The sequence below is a fragment of the Phalacrocorax carbo genome, chromosome 2 (assembly GCF_963921805.1).
Source record: "Phalacrocorax carbo chromosome 2, bPhaCar2.1, whole genome shotgun sequence".
In the NCBI taxonomy this organism is placed as follows: domain Eukaryota; kingdom Metazoa; phylum Chordata; class Aves; order Suliformes; family Phalacrocoracidae; genus Phalacrocorax; species Phalacrocorax carbo.
This window is the reverse complement of record NC_087514.1, coordinates 21345099-21357617: the sequence shown is the minus strand read 5'-3', so window position 1 is coordinate 21357617 and position 12519 is coordinate 21345099. Positions and strand designations below refer to the sequence as shown.

General features: G+C 39.9%; 1 protein-coding gene across 1 annotated transcript in view; it reads left to right on the top strand.

Moving 5' to 3' along the window:
* The window catches only part of OXR1 (oxidation resistance 1), a 290372-nt gene that overhangs the window by 17144 nt on the left and 260709 nt on the right, over positions 1-12519 (top strand). The window lies entirely within an intron of this gene.

Sequence of the window (12519 nt, the reverse complement as noted above, 5' to 3'; positions counted from 1 at the left end):
CATGCCCATTCAGGGTATCGGCACTTGATCTGTGTATTGTAGCTGCAGAGAGAGAGAGTGTAATGGTGACTGTGGATGTAACTACTGCTCTGTAGCAGCTCATTTTCATTTTAAAAGACCTTTTCACCTCATGATTTAAAAATGTCAAATCCAGAGAAAAAATAGCTAGTCAGTGTGCATTATTCAGAAGTGCTGGCTGCAGCCAATTCCCACGACTAACAGAGAAGTAACCCATTTACACTTGGTTTGGTTTTTGTGTATGTGTGGTTTTTTTTTTTTTTTTTTTTTTAAAACCAAAGGTATACCTGAAGCTGACCAAACAGCAGATGACTAGGTAACATCTTTGTCTTTACTTTGTGAAGTCTCTCAAAGTCTTGCAGGAGCTGCTGTATTTCTTTAAACTTTATAGACTCCTGCATCTTCCTGAAGAAAGAGTAGGCCCTAATAGTGGGGAGCATTTCACCACTGCGAAGGTGGCATGCAGCACATCATGCCTTGGCATATTGCTTCTTGCAATTAGTGGACATATACTTTGTAAAACGTAATTGAGTAGCTCTATAGGAAACTGAAGCATCTGTCTCCCACCTACTTGCTGTCTTGGCTTCATGCCTCTCGCCTTCCTGACAGCAGTGTAGCCTTGCTTCACTAGAAGAGCTGACTGGGACTCCTGCATGCGAAACCATCAAAGAAGCTATTTTGGATCTTGCCTTCAGGTGTTTTAGTCCTTCACTGAATCTGCCCTTACTCAGTGTGGTAGAATGCCAACTGCTGCTATTCTAGTTCACACTAAATTACAACTGAGTCCATTAAAGTGAGTGGAACTACTTAAAAAATTAGGAGCAGATCTGTGAATTGAGTTTCAAAATCTGATTCAAGGTAATCTGAAAGAGATTTAATGAGAAATAGGCAAACAACCATTTTGCAAACCACTACCTTTTTCTCACACACACATACGTGCACGCGCACACACACGCGCACAGTGCCTTAGTGTCCCTGATGGAAAATCTGCAGTCAGCTCCACTTTGACTTGACATACCCTACTGCTGCCCACTGTTCGTAAAAAGCTTTGGATCTGAATGAACCATTTTTCTGTATGAAACTGTTGGCTGTAAACCTTGTCGTTGTCTTTTTCTCAACTGACTGTAATGACTATGATTGACTCTAGTTCAGCTTCTCCAGCCATTTTAAATAAGTAAAATAGAAAATCAGTGACAGTGATGATAGATCTGCATATCTTATAAGGAACCAGGAAACAGTTTGCAATATGTTAGACCTAGGTGTTTCCTGGGTATGCCCAGTTCTGGTTTTGGGGAAATAAGATGCCATAAATGACAGAGTTCAGCAGAGAGCTGTAGAAGAGAGGTAAGTAAGTAATGACCAAATAAAAAACACATGTTGGAAAGAAACTTCTTTTGGCTCCTTGAACGTAATAAAGAATGAAAAATGTTTACCAGTGTTCAGGGCTAGAATGAGAACCGAGTCATTCTGCCTTTCTTCCCTTTCGCTGCCACTGTAACCACTCATTTCTAAGCGGCTCTCTCTAAAACAGAGTTTTGTGTTTTTAGGCATTATCTTGCACGTCATCATGCTACTACATGCTGCCTTCCCTACTGAGAAACTATTATAGCACGGTGGACAACAAAGGCTGCCTGCTGTGATGAATGTTGGCTACCCAAGGGCAATGACATCCTTCCTGACTTCACTTCTGAGTTGCTGGCTGTGCCTCCCAGGAGGCCTATATGAAAGATCTTAATAAATTGATCCTCAGTTTTTTTACTTACTCTTAGCTGGTGAAAAAAATAATAAAAACTTAAGAGAAGGAAGAGTGTTACACTTTACTGTTGCGTACAAAGTAACCAATTAACACAATTCATTTTGCTAAGAGGTAAAAAGAAACTGCAAGTTCGGATGAGTGAAGGAAAAACGTTCATTTATTCTTCTCTATGCAGCTTGGTGATTTTATTTTTTAATTTTTTTTTCCCCATGGCTTCAAAAATGTATTTTAGCATCCAACTTCTGTATGGTTGCTCCAAGCTGCTCATAAATTCAAGCTGATCAAGACTTCCCATTGATCAGACTTCGGTTTCTTCTATCAGGCAAAATAAATACAAGAATGCTGTATTTAGCTTCTTGTAGGAATATTATTTTCATACATTTAGGTAATTGCAGCAGTAATTTTATCAGTTCTTGATGAATTTTGAATTTAAAAATATTTTTAAAGGTAAATCTGTTTTAGCTGTCTGGTGCTTGATTTTTATTTTACATTTAGTTTTTAGTTTGACTGCTGTTTTTCCTTGTGTCTTGAAAACCTTGTGTCACAAACTGTAGCATTCTGATTATAAAGATTTTGCAAAATTCTTTTGCTGCTGTTGCATTCTCTAGTTTTCAAATGCTGTTTTTTTAATTACTGAAATATCACCCCCATAACACTGTCTCCCTCAATGGAAGGAGAATGGAAATTGAGGGTGGAAAAATCGTAGGGTTAATTTGATTATCCTGCAGCAATAATTTTCTGGTCTATGTTGTGCTAGGTTTTTGTTACCGCAAAGCTATGCTAAGGTTTTTGCCTGCTTCTGTCTTCTGGGTTGTTCCTGAATCTTTCTGATCCTACTATGTGACAGGCATATTTAATTCCTCAGGGTGTTGAAGGCAAGCAGGGTGCCTTGATGCTATTGATTGCTTGTGTCTTTCTCACAAAACCTGGAGTTAAGACTGACTTTACTGAAGTTGCAGGCTCTTGTAGGATAGCGGCTGCTTGCTGTTGTCAAAACGGAACATTCCTGTATCTAGAGCCTGAAAAAAGTGATGTTTTCCAAAGATTCTTCAATAGTTGTAATAAATTTTGATTGAGTAATATGCAGTAAGGCCAAGAAGGAGACGCACAAACAGTTTCGCTTGTGCACATTTAGTAACTGTCTCAGCTTTTTAATTAGGTTTGCCAGGTTTTGCATGCTGCCTGGTATTTTTGCTTGCTGAAGACTATTCAGTCTCTACAAATGGGACTTCCTGGGCCCAGCTCCAAGTGTTGGTTTATTGTAGTTTTTTAGGAGGTACTCTCGACTGAGTCCTTTTAAAGCTGTCTCACCAGATGAATGTGACCCACTCGATGAGATTGTACCCCAAATTCATTAGCTTCATCTATATTCTTCACCGTCTCTGAGTTTCCCATGTTACCTAAAATAAAGGCTTATTCTGGTTGAAAACCCTGAAATACCTCCATTATCCTTGACAACAATTATTTTTCAATTGTTCTACTAGCTGTCATTTAGAGTTGCAAGGATGTGCCAGAGCCAATATATATGAGAGTCTGACCTCTTGTGGTACCCTCTCCCTGAGAAACGTCCTAGAAGAATGAAGTTGCAGGTCATACATTTGAAGCTAGTTCAGCAGCCAGTGATCTGGTCTTCAGTAGGGCTAGCTGGCATCTGGGCAGCCCTCTCCAAACCCTGCAGAGCGATCATCTGTATTTGGCATATCTGGAAGCCAGAGGGCTGTCTTCCAAGCTGGTGTGCTGTGATTGGGATTCATGAGTTACCAGCGCTTGAGGAAATGCAAGGCTGTGACTAATGACTTATGCAAAAAAGGTGTAACTTCTATGTTTCTTATAACTTAGGTGCCTCTCAATGTATCCATTCCAAATATTTTGAGAGGAATGATTGGTTTTACATGGATTTGAGGCAAGGGCTTTCCAAAGAGAAACATTAAATAAATAAGGTTTGATCTGAAGCTTGTGGCTTCTTCTTCTGAAAGTTAGGATTTCAATGTTGATTATGTACCTTGCTGTCACAGTTAAGATTTTGAGAGCTAAGCTGAAGGCCAGCATGTAGTAATCTAGCTGTGCTATTTTGTTTTTGTCTTGCATATAAGCCCACTAGTGAGCTCCAAAAAACCAAACTCCAGTAGAATGACAGTGGAGGGGCAGGGGAGAGGGAGTTGTTCATTCTTATGACACAGGGCAAATGCAGTACTCAGATGTTGTTATAACTCAGGACTATAAACTATAGGCTGTGAAGTATTCTGGTTAGCCATGTGTTTGACTTAACAAGTAATAAGACATCTTATCTCTGTAAGCCTGATTTGCCTAGTACTTTCTTGGAGATTTTATTCTTCCCTTATGAAATGAAGTGTCTGTGTCTCCAGCACTGCACTTCATCGGTTTACACAATTTGGTACCAATGCATGTTATGTTTCTCTGTACCTGTCCTACAGGAAACATGTTGATATTATAGCTTTGAAATTCAGGTATGGTCATTTGCATCTCAGATGAAAATTTTTGGTTGTTTCTACTGGGCATCAATATAATGGCACGTACTGCAGTGAGGACTATGCATGTTTGTAGCAGTAACTTATGGATTCCATGAATGACCCATCATTTTCCCCGCACCAAGGCCACCCAAGGGATACTACCAAAAGCTTCCAAACAGTTAAAATGAGGTGGGGTTTTTGTTTGGTTTTTTCCCCCTTTCATTCAGACCATAAATCCTTGTACCTTTAGCAAAAAGGTGGTGGTGGTTTTTTAGTTTTTTTTCTTCCCTGCAGAGATTTGGTGAGGTATCGTACCAACAGCTGCAAAAAGATATCTCTGACTCTTGTATTGTGTCTTGGTAGAGAATAATTTTCCTTGTCAGATTTGGCCAGAGAAGGACCACATGTAAAGCTCTTTCCCTGCTCTTTTTTTTTTTTTTGATGCAAAAAATTCTGAAAAGAAACTTGACATTTCTGAAATGAAGTAATTTCAACAAATTATGGCCTGTCTGTTAAACTAAAGCTTCCTTCAACATCTTTCCATTGGTTAGACCTTTTGTAATCTCTTTGTTATGCTATAAACCTCTTGCAGCAATAAGGATACCATCTTTGCTGACTCAAGGAACCTTCATTTAAGTACTAGACAGGCTCGAGTGTTTATTTTAAGTTTTGTAATTTCCATGTTTAGGTTTCTGCTGGGGGGAGTTAGATGCATAATTTTCTTCGAACATAGTTTCAAACACCAACATAATCTCCTTATTCTTTATTAATAAATTATTTGGTATGAGTAGCCTTATGGGCTGTTCATTCCAACGGCGCATATGGTCTGAGAGGTGTTTTTATATACTTAAAGGGATCATATTAATACTCCGATTTAACTCGTGGTGTCTAATCTATCTCACTAATCACAAACTTAACAAGAACAAATGCTGGATTCTGCACCTGGGATGGAGTAATGTTGGACATAAGTATAAATTGGGAGAGGTGTGGCTGGAGATCAGCCCTGCAGAAAGGGGGCTGGGGGTGCTGTTGATGGTGCCTCAATAGGAGTCAGCAGTGGGCCCTAGCGCCCAAGAGGGCAACCTGCATCCTGGGGTGTGTGTTAAACAAAGCATAACCAGCTGGTCAAAAGAGGTGATTATCCTGCTGTATTTAGTGTTGGTGTGGCCTCACTGGGAGTACTGTGTGCAGTTCTGGCTCCCCCAATTTAAGAAGAATATTCAGGTCCTTGAATGCATCCAGAGGAGGGCAACAAAGCTGATAAAAGGGCTGAATGTGTGCCCTATGAGGAGCAGCTGTGAGGACTTTGGACCTGTCTACTTTGAGAAAAGGAGGCTGAGGGGCGACCTCATTGCTTTCTACAGCTTCCTGAGGAGGGTAAGTGGAGAGGGAGGTGCTGATCCCTTCTCCCTGGGATCCAGTGATAGGACAGGTGGAATTGTTTAAAGCTGCACCAGGGGAGGTTCAGACCTGACATTAGGAAGCACGTCTTTACTGAGAGAGTGGTCGAACACTTGAACAGGTTTCCTAGAGAGGTGGTCAGTGCCCCAAGCCTGTTAGTGTTTAAGAGGCATTTGCACAATGCCCTTAATAACAGGCTTTAACTTGGTCAGCCCTGAAGGACTAGGTGATTGTTGTGGGGCCCTTCCCACTAAACTATTCTGTTCTAGCAAAATTTTGTCTAACCTGTAATTAACACAAACTTTCACATTAGCAATTCTGTTCTCCCACCTTTTTAAGCTAGAGCCAGGTTTGTGTTTGTTTTGTTTCATGGGTTGGTTTTTTTGTTTGGTTTTTTTTGTAACTTTGTTAACTCTCAGGGAAATGACAGAAGATTCACTGGGACAGGTTGAAGTGGTGGCTGTTCTTGCTACTGTGTGAGTCAGATCCTGTCTGTGAAGAAAAAAGAGGTGAATGCACAAAAATAGAGAGGGAAGAGAACAGTAAGAAATGAAATGCATCATCTGTTCCTGATGCTTGTAGAGCTGCTAGAGAAAGATAACATAGGTACCTGTTCAGAGACATGGCAAACTTCTGTCAGCTCAGATCTTGCTTTTAGCTGCCTTGCCAGTCAAAGGCTACATTGCTGTTGCAGACTATGAGGTTCTGGCAGTCCATGTCTGACTTTTTTTTTTGTGGGGGGTACAACCAGGGGAAGTAAACTGAAGGCTTAAAGAATTTAGAGGTGAAAGGAGACACGCCAAGAAAATGAGCAAGAACATCTTGCATTCTAGGTGATTTTCAGAGCTTACCTGAAGCTGTAAGAGACAGGAAAATCATCTCAATCTCTGTTCTCTAGCTTGTTTTATTCTTACTGGTGTTTAGCCTGAGGGCAGCAAAGGTATAACAGCACTGCAGTATTTCCTGTACTTCTACATGACAGGGAGCATGGCGATGGAGGTAAAACATGCTTCATTCAGACTACCTGTTCTAGCTTTAATGTCAAAGACCCTTTGACCCCACAGATAATTGATTGGACTGGGTATTTTATTATTTTTATTTATTAGTCAAACCTTAAATCATATGAACTTAATGATTTTCACTCTAAAATATATAGGAAGGTAGCTGAAGCAATCGCAGAACACATTAATAAATTCTTTGTGAGAAATATGATATACTGTTGAGTTTCCAGCATTTACAAAACACAAGACAGGGAATAACTAGCTGTGTAGGAATGCTAGGGGAAAAAACCGAGAGAAGAACAGGAAACCAAATGTTAGCTACTGATGTAGGCTGCTGAGGAAGAAAAAAGGAAATATCAAACTGGAATGTAGAACCAGGGTTACCATATGTAAGATCACAAAGAATTCCTGTTTTACTCCATTCTGCCTGGAATACTGTCTCCAGGTTTCGGCATCCATATTTTAAAACACGAAGAAACATGATCACAAGTCTGGAAAACATGACATCTAGGAAAAATTGAATTCTGAGGGAATGTTTGACCTAAAAAAGAGACACACTGGGGAGGCAGGAGAACAGTGCTCAAATGTGTGAAATACTTCTGTGAGAAAGAGGGTAAAGAATTGTTCTCTGTCTGCTGGGAAAGTGACAACTAACGAGCTTGAGCTCTGGCAAAGAATATTATTTTCTGGAACAAATTTCTGATGTTTAGAATAACAACCTCTATCATTTGAGGTTTGTAAGAACAGGTTATAGTTAGGCCAATATATACTAGAAATGGCTTAAATACATCTCATTTTGCTTTGGGCAAAGAGTATAAAATAAGTAGTCTCCTAATCACTTTTAGCCCTCTTCTGTGTTCACTACATTTCTGACAGTCCTGTCATCCAGCAATTCTTCATTCCACCTGTCTGCCAAACACAGCCTTAACAGAGTTGAGCACATCTTTGGATGTTTTTAGTTTTAGTCTAATCCTCTTTTTTTCTCTTTAGTTTTTGCTGACTTTGTAAAGTAAATTAATGTGTCTTTCAAGAATTGTTTCGTCTGTGGGAGTGTTGTGGTTTAGCCCCAGTCAGCAACTCAGCCCCACAGAGCTGCTTGCTCACTCCCCCTTAGTGGGATGGGGAGAGAATGGAAGAGTAAAAGTGAGAAAACTCATGGATTGACATAAAGACAGTGTAATAAGCAAAGCAAAAGCCGCGCCCACAAGCAAAGCAAAACAAGGAATTCATTCACCCCTTCCCATGGGCAGGCAGGTGCTCAGCCATCTCCAGGAAAGCAGGGCTCCATCACGCATAACGGTTACTTGGGAAGACAAACACCATCATTATGAACGTCCCCCCCTTCCTTCTTCCCCAGCTCTATATGCTGAGCATGGTGTCATATGGTGTGGGATATCCCTTGGGTCAGTTGGGGTCAGCTGTCCTGGCTGTGTCCCCTCCCAGCTCCTTGTGCGCCTGGCAGGACATGTTTCTGTTCAGGAAGCTGATAAAAAGTCTTTGCCTCTGTGTAAGCACTACTTAGCAACAACGAAAACATCTTCACATTATCAATGCTTGTGTTTTTAGCACAAATCCAAAACAAAGCCCCATACTAGCTAGTATGAAGAAAATTAACTATCCCGGCTGAAACGAGAACAGAGAGTTAATTTTGTAACTTCCCAGCATACCATGAATTCAGTTCTGCTTGGAAAGGAAAACAGTAGGACTTGTCTGTTGATCTTCAGAAGTAGAAATTCACAATGTGGCTGCAGCCAGTGTTCTTCAGAATAGGACCAGGGGAGATAAATCAATGAGAAATCACTTTGAGGGGCCACAGTCACGTATGAGCCTTTTCCATTATGATGAATCCGCTTCAGCTGTGCTTGGTGGCATGAAAGCTGTATAGTGCCATGAAGTGGAATACTTTATTTACAAAATTGGAAGCGTAACCTTTGATCTAAAAAAACCTGTTCACCAGTTCTTATAGATGTGGCCCAAAAGGTTTGAGAGTGGCACAGTCTGCAGCAGTCTTAGATCTGATTCCAGCTGAGAACTTCACTGTATAGTCAGCTTTTTTCTTGAAAATGAGCAGAAGTGGAAGACAAAGGTATTGTAAATATTTTATTTTGTCATTTCTGTATTTATGGCTTTCAAAAGGATAAAAACCATTAATGTAATTAAATGAATGGGACAACCACAGTGATTATGAATGAAAGGGATTTTGGGGGATTGATAATATAAGAATAAATAGGTAGACATGCCAGCTGATTAGGGGAAACTTTTAGTCAGTGAACTGTCTTGAGAAGAAGCATTTGTCAGGAAAACACACGTTATTGTATCTTGGGACATATCCTTCAACCAGCTAATGACTAAGCATAAACACCCTTCGCATTGTATTGAGTAAATGGCGCTCCTTTTGAATGTCATAGACTAGATTAAGTTAAAGTACTTAAGTGCCTATTTAATAAGAAATTGATATATTGAAATGACTATATCTTTATGTACAGTTAAGTGATTTCTTTAGTTTTAGATATAAGTAATTATCACTGGAACTAGTAGTTAAAATGAGAATCGATATCGTAGCATTAGTTTGAAAATTGAAATGTGAAAAACAGAATCCATGTATTTTTAAGATATATCTGCTACTGTTGTCTATACCATCTGTAATCAGGTACAAAAAAATTTGTAATGCCTCTCTTTATGATGATAGCTTATAAATTTGTGTGCTTGACATGCTCTGCTTTGTCTATCCGAGTCATACTCACTCTGCTCCTTTTTGAATGAGTCCAGATAACTACAGCCAAAGCTCATCTCCATTTCTTCATCCTCCAAAGGTTTCTATCTTTATTTTGTCTGACTAGAGGCTCAGGTCTGTATAATATAGTTCTGTTCCCTGCTGTTGATCACATTTAGCTGACATGATTTTATTCTGAGGTGAAAGGACTTTTTCTGTTAAAGTACAATACTTGTGAAATACTGAACTGAGCTTACAGTACCACTATATTTCATAACAGTGCAAAAGAGTAGAGGAAAAACAGCAGTTCATGTGCTTTGGTCCCAGGAGTTGCTTTATCTCTAAATCTCTAATTCAGTGGGAATACTTACGGTTCCTGCAGTCCTCCTTCTGCTGCTGTAAATTATATAACTATGTTATATCTTGTCTGCAGCATTAGCAAATGATACACTGAAATCCGATACGCAGTTTCTCAAATGGTTTGTAATCAGACAGAAGTAAGACTGTTGTATTGGGTTTACGTGGCAAGGTTTTGGTAGCGGAGGGGCTTCATATGTGGCTTCTGTGAGAAGACGTCAGGAGCTGCCACCATGTCTGACAGTTCCAGACATTCCAAGGTGGACCCACTGCTGGCAAAGCTGAGCCCATCAGTGACGCTGGTGGTACCTCTGTGATAACATATTTAAGAAAGTGTAAAAAAAAAAACAAACCACAAAACTGTGTGGCAGCTGAGAGAGGAGCGAGAAAAAAATAAAGGAACAACCCTGCAGACACCAAGATCAATGAAGAAGGAGGTGCCAGAGCAGAGGTTCCTTGCAGCCTGCGGAGCAGGCCTTAGGGAAGCAGGTTGTCCACCTGCAGCCTGTGGAAGACTCCATGCCCCAGCAGGTAAACATGCTCTGAAGGAAGCTGCAGCCCACAGAGAGCACATGCAGGAGCAGGCTCCTGAAAGGAGCCACGCTGAAGCAGGCTTGCTGGCAGGACTTGTGACCCTGCTGGGGACCCATGCTGGAGCAGTCCATTCCTAAAGGACTGTACCTTGTGGAAAGGACCCACACTGGAACAGTTGTTGAAGAACTGCAGACCCACGTTGGAGCAGTTTGTGAAGGAGTGGATCCCATGGGAGGGACCCCACGGCGGAGCAGGGGAAGAGTGTGAGGAGCCTTTAGAATGCCCTTTAGAACTAATTTTACAGAGGGTACAAATATCTCTTAAAGATTTTAAACTTTAATGATAACTTTAGAAGTTATGGCCTGGATATTGTCTTTGACTTTAAAGTCTATTTATGAGACTACTATTCCAGAGTTCACAGATGTTTTCCTTGTGCCAATGCAACCTGCACTCTGAACTACATCATTGAAATGATCTGACTTATTAAAAAGTTTTCTAAAGTAAATACTGAATTTTTATAGTTTGGTTTTTTTGAGGGGGGTTATTAATCTGATTAATGTCATCTGTCTGGTTTTAGTGTAGTCCTATATGTCATTGTATTTGTACAACTAAAGGGACAGCAAACCGGGGGACAGGAGGTAAAAACCAGGATGGGACTGAAGAGATTGAGACCTCGCTTGCTACTGGAGGAGGTTTGTCATTGAGCTATGTCTGAAAGCAGCAGCCCGCCTGCTGCAAGTGATGTTGGTTTCTTCAGGTTCGAGGAGCATTAAGTTCATGATCCTTTTGTGTCTACTTGGGATATTCTTGATTTTCCCAGAGAGGAGAGGGGTGGACAAATAGCACCAACTTCATACCTCACAGCAGCTGTAAAAGAATCATTGCATCTACCATTTATGTCTTAGCAGATTTAGTTTTATCATTAATGTTCATTGACTTCAGGTGAGCTTTTGGAAAGGTGTTTTTATTTTATTTTATTTTATTTTTTTTAGCCTGCTATTATTTTCAGCTTCTTCCTCCCTGCCCCCAACTTCAGCAGACTTTAGAACTCTTTGTAAATAAAGAAAAATAGTGAAACCCTGATCAGTCCTGGTTACTCCTTGTGAGTCTTCTCTGTATGTGTGCTGTTTTCTGTTCATAGGCACATCCACTACTTAATTAGTAATAAATAATTGATATTCCAGCAATTGTGCCTAGAGAAGGAGCAGCATTCTTCCCCACCCCCGTTAGATTTCCAAGGAACTTGGATTTTGAGATGATCTAAAGGATGTAGAGGAGTGTCCCTTTATCCTGAAATCATAGGAAACAAAGATGTGTGTGCTGCTGTGAAGGTGAAGGAGGGCAAAATACCCAGGGCAAATGGTGGTTTTTTTTTTATCTGTCTTATTTGAAAATCAGTACATTTCTTTAGCATGCTCACAGAGAGTATGCTAAGAAAGGTTTCCTTTCCTACTACAGTAGTTAAGTTTTGCCTTGAATTACCTACAGGCAGAGGTGGATGATCTAACAGGGAATAAGTGATAGAGCACGCCTACATCACCGCATTGTATATACTATGCTGATTCTGTGGCAGAAGCTACACGTAGCTATGACATGAGGAAGGTACATATATGGTATTGTACAGTGTAGGAAAGGAAGGGAAACAAAAGGAAGCAAATGGAAATGAAGGATATGTCAGGCTTTGCTGATCGTATTATTTTAAAGAATGAAAGATGAGGATTTAAAAACAAAGGATGAAAAGAATTATCAGATGAGGTCACCCGAGCTGTCACTGGGATGAGGAGGCAAACTGGTAATTCTCTTTTGTTATTGTTGTTGTCTTAAAACCAGAAATATTTAACTTCATTTTGGAAGAAGAAAACATCTGTCATGGAAACTGTATGATTCAAATGAAAAGCATACAGCAGTCATAATGTAATTAATTTGTAAAGAAAAAAAATGGAAGTGTAAGAAGATTAAATTAACAGGATTACAAATGTAATCATAACAGACAATAGTATTAGATCTTTGGCAACCATGTAGCTGCTGTAAAAGACTGCTGTCAGATGAAATAATCACAATAGTCTAATATATGAAGCTAATTTCTGTATTTCTAAAATACTTTCAGATATTAGAAAAAACATGTAACAGAATTCATACTTCTGAATGGCCATCATATTGTCTGCCCTCATGATTTACAGTAGGCAAAAATGAGTTAGTTATTAAACTCTTGATACTGAACTGACCTTTGATTAACAACAGATGGCAGTCAGGTTTATTTCAATGCAT